This window comes from Sciurus carolinensis, chromosome 4 (genome assembly GCF_902686445.1).
Source record: "Sciurus carolinensis chromosome 4, mSciCar1.2, whole genome shotgun sequence".
In the NCBI taxonomy this organism is placed as follows: Eukaryota; Metazoa; Chordata; class Mammalia; order Rodentia; family Sciuridae; genus Sciurus; species Sciurus carolinensis.
The window spans coordinates 68,699,383-68,709,501 of record NC_062216.1 but is presented as its reverse complement, the minus strand read 5'-3'; the positions used below and the strand labels follow the sequence as shown (position 1 = coordinate 68,709,501).

At 40.0% G+C, this 10,119-nt stretch overlaps 2 pseudogenes; both read right to left on the bottom strand.

Moving 5' to 3' along the window:
- Positions 1-1,948: 1,948 nt before the first annotated feature.
- LOC124982739 (protein phosphatase 1 regulatory subunit 36-like) lies at positions 1,949-4,751 on the bottom strand (annotated as a pseudogene).
- Positions 4,752-6,951: 2,200 nt separating this feature from the next.
- Positions 6,952-8,361, bottom strand: LOC124982008 (something about silencing protein 10-like; annotated as a pseudogene).
- Positions 8,362-10,119: the final 1,758 nt, after the last annotated feature.

The following is a 10,119-nucleotide window of genomic DNA, read 5'->3' as shown; positions in this document are numbered from 1 at the left end:
CTTTTATTTTATTTTATTTTTTTGGAGATGAGGTCTCCGTTGCCCAGGCTGAGTTCAAACTCCTAGGCTCAAGTGATCTTCCTGCCTCAGCTTCCCCAATAGCTGGGATTATAGGTGCAGGCACCATGACTGGCTTCATAGCTTTTTTGATTTATAGGTGTCCCCTTTCATCTCTTGTTTCTCCCTTGCAGTTTATTTATTGAAGAAACCAGGTTGTACATGGTTTAGATTTTGCTAGTTATGTCCTCAGTAATGTTGTTCCTCTTTTACTTTGTTCTCTGTATTTACTATAAATTAGTAGTTTGATCTAAAGACTTGATTGGATTCAGGTTAGAGGAGGTGGGAAGGGCAAAAAGACTGTGCCAGTTTCTATCATTAGAAGGTATGTGATATCTGGTTCCTTTCCTTTCCTTCCTGTACTGGGGATTGAATCCAGGAGCATTTTGTCTCTGAGTTATATCCCCAGGCCTTTTTAAAAATTTTGTTTTGAGATGGGGTTTTCATTATATTGCATAGGCAGGCCTGGAACTTGCAATCCTCCTGCCTCTGCCTCTTGAGTAGCAGGGATTATAGGCGTGTACCATCATACTCTGCTGGTTTTCTTTTTTTATGATAATGTTAGCAGCCATTGATCAATTGTCAATTAAAAATGGTGGTATTATATTATTTCTTTATTAGCCGGTGTTTATAAAGAGATATTGCCCATTATAAATTATTTTGTTACTCAGTTGTTTAACTTATATAGAAAAGTCTAGAAAGTTACTTGATTTTTGTTTGTTTTCACTGCTGGGGATTGAACCCAGGGCCTTGCTCATGCTAAGCACATGCTCTATCAATGAGCTACACTCACAGTCTCTTTTTTAGAATTTATTGTTTTTTATTTACCACTTTTCAAAACAGTTGTTTTATTCATCTTTCAATGGTGATTACTTTTTTTTAACGAAAGAATTATTATGAAGTCTGGGGGTATAACTCTGTGATAGAGTGTTCGTTTAGCATGTACAAGCCTCTGGGTTCAATCCTTAGCAGTGCAAAATGTTATTATTAAGGCAGAGACTTAAACATATTTGACATATTTTAATCCATCATAATTATTGTCCTTATTAATGTACAAAATGATGGTTTGGGAGACTGAGGCAGGAGAATCACAAGTCCAAACCCACCTCTGCAATATAGTGAGGCCCTAAGCAACTTAGTGAGATCCTGACATCTGGTGATGGAACATCATGGTGGGGACCATGTGGTGCAACATAGTTACCTCATCCTGGTGGCAGTCAGGAAGGGGAGAGAGAGAGAGAGAGAGGGATAGGTACTAGGGACAAGAAATACCCTTTAAGGCCATAATCCCCAGTGACCTACTTCACTTAACTAGGCCCCATTTTCTATAGTTTATACCACCTTCCAGTGGTGTCACCAGCTGGGGATCAAGCTTTCAACACATGAGTCTTTAGGGGGGAATTCCATATCCAAGTTATAGTAGTCAGATATATAATTTATAAATATTTTCTCCTGTAAGTTGTCTTTTCACTTTCTTCATTGTGTCTTTTTTTTGGGAGGGGCATAGGAAATTGAACTCAGGGGCATTCAATCACTGAGCCACATCCCAGCCCTATTTTGTATTTTATTTAGAGATAGGGTCTCACCCACTTAGCACCTTGCTCTTGTGAAGGCTGACTTTGAACTCAGGTTCCTCCTGCCTCAGCCTCATAAGCAGCTGGGATTACAGGCTTGCATCACTGTGCCCAGCTAAGAGTTTTATAGTTCAGTCCTTACATTTATGTCTGTGATACATTTTGAGTTAATTTTTTTAAACTTGAACAATTTAAAAAGTTTAATAATAATAACAACATATATCGATCCTATATCAATCAGTTAAATCAAAGTAGTTTACTTCAAGTGCAGGGACTTGATTACAGAAGTGGAATATACCAGGTTATTTAGGGCATATTTAAGAAGACAATGTTTTTATGACTAATTCCAGTGTCTCCTGAATCTGCATATTATCTCTACCAGGGAGAGATATCTGTCTTCCAGATATTTTTGCATTTTCTTTTAGTTCAAGGGGGAGGAGGGAATGAGGGTTGAACAGACATGGAGGCTCCCCCAAGATACCAACTACTGACATGGACACAGAGTCCACACTTTGCATGTGTTTTTGCACCCGGCCTGAGAGTTTGATGCCTACTTGTTGATACTTTTTCTCAAAGATATTCTGAGCTTTTTCTCTGAGAGATGGCAGCAGAGTAGACATGACTGGAAAATGCATGTTAATGGCTTTTTAAATTGCTGGGCATTTTGCCATCATTCTCCTGAATTGAACAAAAGTCATGTGTTTCTTCTCCCCTCCTGATTCTTCATTCTCCCGTTTCCTTTGAGGAACGTTGAATATATTGGTTCGGAAGAGTCTTCCTATTTCTTCCTCAATCTCTGTCAAGTGTTGGCGTTGGAAGACAATCCATGCTATATATGTACAGAAAGTGAAAAAGGACTCAAAGAATTTCCAGTCTTTTTGTGTGTCTGACATTGTCTCTTTTCCACAGCTCATGTGATGCTTCTCAGGCATACCCAAGCCCAGCACAAGGACACAGTACTTCTGAGCCAAGTATTTCTGTGCTGCTTCCAACTTACTTAAAACCAGCTCCATCTCTTTTTCTCTACAAGGCCCATCATATAGCTTCGGGGCTTATTTTCCAGTGAGTTTTTTTTCCCAAGTAATGAGATAAATAGTACAATAATGCCATGAGGAAATTGTCAAGATTCTTATTTCTCAAAAGCGTAAAAGAACAGATCTTCTGCATCTCAGTATCTTGTAGCAAAAGCAAAGCAACAAACTTAACATCGTCCAATGTAACATTGCCCTGCTGACCTCGTTTCTCTAAGACTTTCGCTGATTTATCCTCTCTTGAAGAGAGCCTTTTTTTTTTTTATTGGGTTTCATGAGTCTTTTTTTTTTTTTTTCAGTTTTTTTTTTTATTGTAAACAAATGGGATACATGTTGTTTCTCTGTTTGTACATGGCGTAAAGGCATACCATTTGTGTAATCATAAATTTACATAGGGTAATGTTGTTTGATTCATTCTGTTATTTTTTCCTTGAAGAGAGCCTTTTATCTGTCAACCATCGACAGCACTGGCATGAATAAGAAGTGAAACCACCTTTCTGAAGCGGGGCCATCAATTTCAGCAAAGTGAACGACTTTGCCTTTCTTTCCTTTTTCCTTGAGTTCTACTGCAGATGTAAAACTTCTGAATTCAAGAGTTCTGGTTTCATCTTTCCAGTACCACATTCCTAACTGTAATCCTGATTGCTCTCTAGTTTTGTTTTTGTGGGCAAATATGCCGGTATGTTTTTTTTTTTTTTTTTTATTATTGTATACAAATGGGATACATGTTGTTTCTCTATTTGTACATGGAGTCAAGGCATACCATTTGTGTAATCATACGTTTACATAGGGCAATGATGTTTGATTCATTATTTTTTTTTCCCCTTCCCCCCCACCCCTCCCACCCCTCCCACCCCTCCCACCCCTCTTTTCCCTCTATACAGTCCTTCTTTCCTTCATTCTTACCACACTCCTTATCCCTAACCCTAAACCTAACCCTAACCCTAATGCTAACCCCTCCCACCCCCCATTATATGTCCTCATCCGCTTATCAGCGAGATCATTCGTCCTTTAGTTTTTTGAGATTGGCTTATCTCACTTAGCATGATATTCTCCAATTTCATCCATTTGCCTGCAAATGCCATAATTTTATCATTCTTCATTGCGGAGTAATATTCCATTGTGTATATATGCCACAGTTTCTTTATCCATTCATCAACTGAAGGGCATCTAGGTTGGTTCCACAATCTGGCTATGGTGAATTGAGCAGCAGTGAACATTGATGTGGCTGTATCTCTGTAGTATGCTGATTTCAAGTCCTTTGGGTATAGGCCAAGGAGTGGGATAGCTGGGTCAAATGGTGGTTCCATTCCAAGCTTTCTGAGGAATCTCCATACTGCTTTCCAGAGTGGCTGCACTAATTTGCAACCCCACCAGCAATGTATGAGTGTTCCTTTTTCACCACATCCTCGCCAACACCTATTGTTGCTTGTGTTCTTGATAATCGCCATTTTAATTGGGGTGAGATGAAATCTTAGGGTAGTTTTGATTTGCATTTCTCTTACTACTAAAGATGTTGGCTTAGGATCAGACTTCCTTAACAGGACTCCCATAGCACAAGAAATAAAAGCAAGAATCAACAACTGGGATAGATTCAAACTAAAAAGCTTTCTCTCAGCAAAGGAAACTATCAGCAATGTGAAGAGAGAGCCTACAGAGTGGGAGAATATCTTTGCCAACCATACTTCAGATAGAGCGCTAATTTCCAGAATCTATAAAGAACTCAAAACACTCTATACCAAGAATACAAATAATCCATTCAACAAATGGGCTAAGGAAATGAACGGTATGTTTTTGAGAACCGCAGGTCTGGCGAAGGCGGGCGACCCGCATGTGGAGGAGGGTGCAAGGCGCTGCAAAGGACAGGGCCTTAGGGTCCCGTAGCGTTGTCATCTCGGGCTCCCGCCAATCCTGCTACCGCCGACTGCCAACCGCCACCCGCGCCTGCGGCGCTGGGAGCGGTCTGGGAAAGCAGGGCCGCCTTCACCGGCCCAGAGAGGGGGATGACACAGGCGGAATGCACTTCCTGCCTGGCAGAGGCCTGCTTGTCCCACAGCTTCTTTGAATTCGACTCGGGCAGACGGTACATGGCCTCACCCTGGCCGCCTCAGAGCATCGCCCCAGCTACCTCCCGCCAGGGCCTGCACACCCGGCGGGCGCGGGGCGGGGCGGGGCCCTTGAGTTAATTTTTGTGTATGGTATTAGGTAGAGACCCAGATTAATTATTTTGCATGTGGATATCCAGTTGCCCCAGCCACCATTTCTTGAAAACACTGTTCCTTTCCCATTGAGTTTTCTTGGCATTTTTGTTAAAAACAATGGAATATAAATGTAAGAGTTTATTTTTGGACTTTCAAGTATATTCTGTTGACTTATACACCTATATCATTATGCTAATACAATACTTTCTTTTTAGTTGTAGATGAACACGATGCCTTTATTTATCTAGGTGGTGCTGAGTATCGAACCCAGTGCCTTACAGGTGCTAGGAAAGTGCTGAACTACAACCCCAGCCCCTAATACCAAACTCTCTTGATTACTTTGTTTCCATATGTAACTATTTTATTACAAGTATAAATTACTTTGCAAATCTTTCTAAGAGATAGTATTTCATCCTTAAGAAAACAGTTCTTAAAAAAACAGAAGAAAACAGTTCTTTTACCATTAGCAAAATATTGTATACAGAAGGTCGTGAAATAAATTCATACACATCATATTATCAATACATGAGACACCATGAAAAGTACACTAATTATCGAAAATCAGATTGTTTTTAACTTCAATAATGCATAGTAATTTAACCACTAAATCAGAATTTATAAAATTAGAAAGTATATATCAAAGTATATATCAAAGTATATATCAAACCTAATTATTTTCAAGAAACGTGACAGTTTTTAAACAATTGTCTAGGTCAAATTGTATTCATACCTAAGATGTTTGTTTCATTTCAAGTTTTCATTGCCATGGCAAATTCAGTTTTATGTTTTTTATAGTTAACCTATATTGAGTATTCCATGAATTTAACAACTTTATAACTTATAAACTTTGAGTGAAATCTTTATCACATGATTATCCTTTGAGAAGACTTTTGAGAATATTATTCACATTAATCAAAGTTTTCTTAATTAAAAAAATGAAGGTTATTGCTAATGACAGGTCTTTATAGGAACCTCTCATGGGAGTGTTCTCTCCATGTACACCCAGCAAACCTCCATTATATCTGCAGTAGCTCTTCTGTAGGTAGTGTAGAAACTTTCTTATCATAAGAGAGTTCCCTTATACAAATACTTGGAGAATCATATACTAATTTAAATTCTAAAAATAAAAATCCTTCATGATAGGTGTATATGAAACATCTTACATATTCCTAAACATACATTAACAATCATTTGTTATTGTCTATACCTGAAAGATGAGTTCACTGATTTGCACATCGTCTCATTTTTTTGTGTAAGAATGTCATTATTTATTTGTATTACTAGAGAGGACTTCAACACTGCTGTGTAAATGTTACAATAAACATTTAGTTTCTATTGTGTACCTGCCCATTTCCTATTGTCCTTTGTTCTCCCTCTTTTCCCAATAAAAAGACCTTTTCTACATGGGGGGCCTGGGAGGTAGGAAAGGCAGCATCCTTTAAATAGACCATGAACCAGAGAGAGAAGCCATGTCTTCTAGTTATGTATATAGTTACCTTTTATTATTATATTTTTTAGTAAAAATATTATTCAAAGTATCATCAGTGTTATAGGAGACAAAGTACAGTTTTTTTTAACCTTTAACCAAAGCTTTTTATTCCCATGCTTTTACCACACAGAATGTGCAAAATCTAGGTTAACATTAAACCCACATGTTAATAAGAATCCTACTCAAGAATTGTAGGTATGTAAATGAAATATACATCAGAACCATTTTACAGGTTATCTTACAAGATGACAGTCAGAGGTGCATTCTCTTAATGTGAAAAGTTATACACACATTCTAGTTCCAGTAAAGCTCTGCAATTAGCTGGGAAATTTAGGCTAATACCTGACAAAATACTGGCGAACTTTTTTTTCAACATGATCTTTCCCTAAGCACCTTCATACTGCTCCCTCAGTTCCCTCAGTAAGACTTTAATGTAAATTGAAGGGCAAATCAATCAATCAACAACCCAAGCAAAATTTCCCTGTTGACAAAAATTTTGAAAGACTAGGTAGCATACAAAAATATAATCACTTCAGTTAAAACAAAAATTTATTGATCTAAAATTATTCAAAAAACCTTATGTAAGTTCAGTGAAAACTTTACTTTAGCTTAATGCTCTTTTTAACTCCTGCACGAATGCCAGATAATTCACCACTATAGCATTACTCTTCTCTATGAACTTCATGAACCTGGCCTCTTCTTCGAATTTTGGCTCTTTTGAACTTCTCCCTGTGTTTCACTCTGGGATTTCCATCAATTTTCTTTCTTCTAGGTGTAAGTCCCCTATTTTTAGCAATCTGATAGGTAATGGCTCTCTTTACATTTTGATCTTCAAGAATCTGTTCTTTAATGCTATTTTCTTCTATCTTTCTCTTCAATTTTTGCCTGTCATCTATTTCTTTGTAGTGTTTCAATGCAGCTTCATCAAAATCAGAACCATCAGAGAGATCTACAGCCAAACCAGAAGTCTCTGAAACAGACTTTGACTTGAATTTGATGAATTTTTCTTTTGCATTCGGTTCTTTCTTTACCGCATCACCCTTGAGTAGATGATGAATTTCAGAGGACCGTCTCTGATCCACAACTGATATTGTTGATTAGATTTTGGCAGGTGACAAACCTTTCTATGACAGGATGTCCATGTGCAGGGACTCTTCTAGCTTTTGGAATCAAATAAAAACTGATGTTGGAGCAATAGTTCAAGTAGAGGTTATACTTGCTTCTCAGGTATTTGCTTCCTTTTCCAGATGGAATGATCCATTGCTCCACCAACTGTAACAATGGCTCTAGCTCATCCTTCACTTCTGTCAACTTGACTTTCAGGTCTTCTATTAGCTCCAAGAGCTCTGGTGATTCCTTTCGCAACATCTTCAACTTCTCTTCCACTGAAACTTTAGTCAAATCTCTCATGACCCGTGTCTCAACCTCATCTACCCGAGGCACTGGTTTTGCAAAGGCCTCCACCTAGGCAACTCCAAAATCATCCTCTTGTAGGGCCTGGGCTAGACGCCACTGAATTACCTGTGCCTCCTCCTTTTCCTCTCTTTCCTCCTCCTCTACTTGTTGACTCTGCCCACCTCGGGATTTGGAACCATAATCTGTGTCATAGTAAAGTTTTTTTCCTCTGATCCCACAACAAACTGGGATCCACCCGAGTCCTCATTTTCACTCTGCACGGAGCTTCCACTACCATCATCATCATCGTCGCTATCCTCCTCATCCCTGGTACGCTCTCCATCTTTGTCGTTTTCATCGTCAATGTCTAAGGCCAGCACCTCCTCCTCCTCATTGCCATCCTCATCCCCACTCTCAACCTCGCTCCAACCTTTGGTCAAGGCTGCCAGAGATCGTGCCTCATGAAAATCATCTACCTGATCCTGGTAGTAGCTGGAGTCTCTGGGTGAGGGTGGCGATCCTAAGTCTTCATTTTCATCTGCGGTGGTGCGACCCGCCTTGGCTCGCGCAGCTGCCCACTTGGCCACTCCGCGCCACTGGAGTCTCCTAACCATGGCTCTCCCTCGGTCTCACGTTCTGCAGCAACGCCGGAATTTAGGCCACCATGGCCTTGGCACACAAACAACGCGTCCAGCAGCAAGTTGCTTTAAACTGCGGCTCTCCTACCACACGACCTTACGTGGCACCTGAGTCAGCTGGGGGAGTTATCACGCCAAAGCACAGTTTTATGTCATGATTAGATTAGGTTAAAGGGTGATGGACTCCCTAAAAGCAAACTGTGGGGGATCAGGAGCCCTCTTCAGTAGTCTTCCACTGTCCATAGTGAAGCTTACAGGCTTTATTTTTTTGGGGGGGGTGAAGGACAGTTTTAACTTAGTGCTGGATTTCCTGAACAGTGGTACTGGCACCACATTCCTAAGCATCAGCCAAGATTTTAAATGCAGTAATCTGGAACCCATCCCAGATACAATGAATCAGGTGGTAGGAGTAGGCATTTTTTTTTTTTTTTTTGGTGGGGTGTGCTAGGGATCGAACCCAGGGCCTTGTGCTTACAAGGCAAGCACTCTACCAACTGAGCTATCTCCCCAGCCCCAGGAGTAGGCATTTTTTAGAAAACTTCCCAAATGATTCTTACACTAAGTCTTGTATATTATTGTGCACTATTCATTGCTTAAAGGTTTGAGTCCTAGATAACCATTCAGGGGGTCTGTGATGTCAAAACTTTTTTTTCATAATGTTAAGGTATTATGTGCTTGTTTTTCATTCTCTCATGAATGTACAGTGGTGTTTTTCAGAGGCTACATGATGTGTGTGCAGAAGATATGTTTGGGTAACCCTAAGATGACAGCTGGCATTGAGCCAAGAGGTGGTGCATAGTTGGAGTTAAAACGGGGTGATCTTCTTTTGCCTGATTAGTTAATGTCTCCTCTGTGCTACTGGTCAACAGATATTCCTCATTCTTTCTTGATTGGTACTGAGGGGTGTGCTTCAATTGTGCTAATCCTAAGCTGATTGGCTGCCTTAGGTATATAAGACACACACCTATAGGAAGCACCTCGGATAAGCCACACCTCTAGATCGCTGGGCGGAGGATAAGCAGCATCTCTGATAGATTGCTGGGCGGAGGACTAAGCAGACACCTCTAGGTTGGGGGTTGATGATGGCAGATTGCAGAATGCAGGCTGCAGCTCGCAGAATGAAGATTGCAGGAGAAGAAGCAGCAGACTTTTAAGAAATAGCTCCTCTGATAATAGTAGCCTCTCTGAAAGTGTAGCAAGTCTTTTTTCCTGATAAGCAAAGTCTCTCTTCCTCTAAGCTCTAAGCAAAGCCTGTCTTCCTCTAAAACTTCCTCTAAAAGCAAGTAAACCCCTCTTCCTCTATGAACTAGAGAACAAGCAAGAAAGCAGCACACTAAAGAGAAAGATAATAGAAGTAGCTCAGTTTCTAGTCCACCTCCGATAAATACCCACGCAATTGTTGCTGCAGGTGGTAACAAATTACCGCGGGATTGTTGCTGCCGGCGGCGACATGTGTGCATCAGAGTGAATGTAGAAGCAGATATGAGAACCCATCTGGGACTGGGGATGTAGCTCAGTAGTAGAGTGCTCACCTAGTATATGCAAGGCTCTGGGTTTGATCTCTAGGAGTGTGTAAAAAAACAAAACAAAACCTTCCCACAACAAAAAAGAGAGTACTGAGTCAGTAAAGATTTAAGAAAATACATCATTTGTGTTTTGGAGGTTGTTAAAAACATTATTATTATTTTTTAAAATATTTTAAAGAGATAGTGCTTCACCATGTTGCCAGGCTGC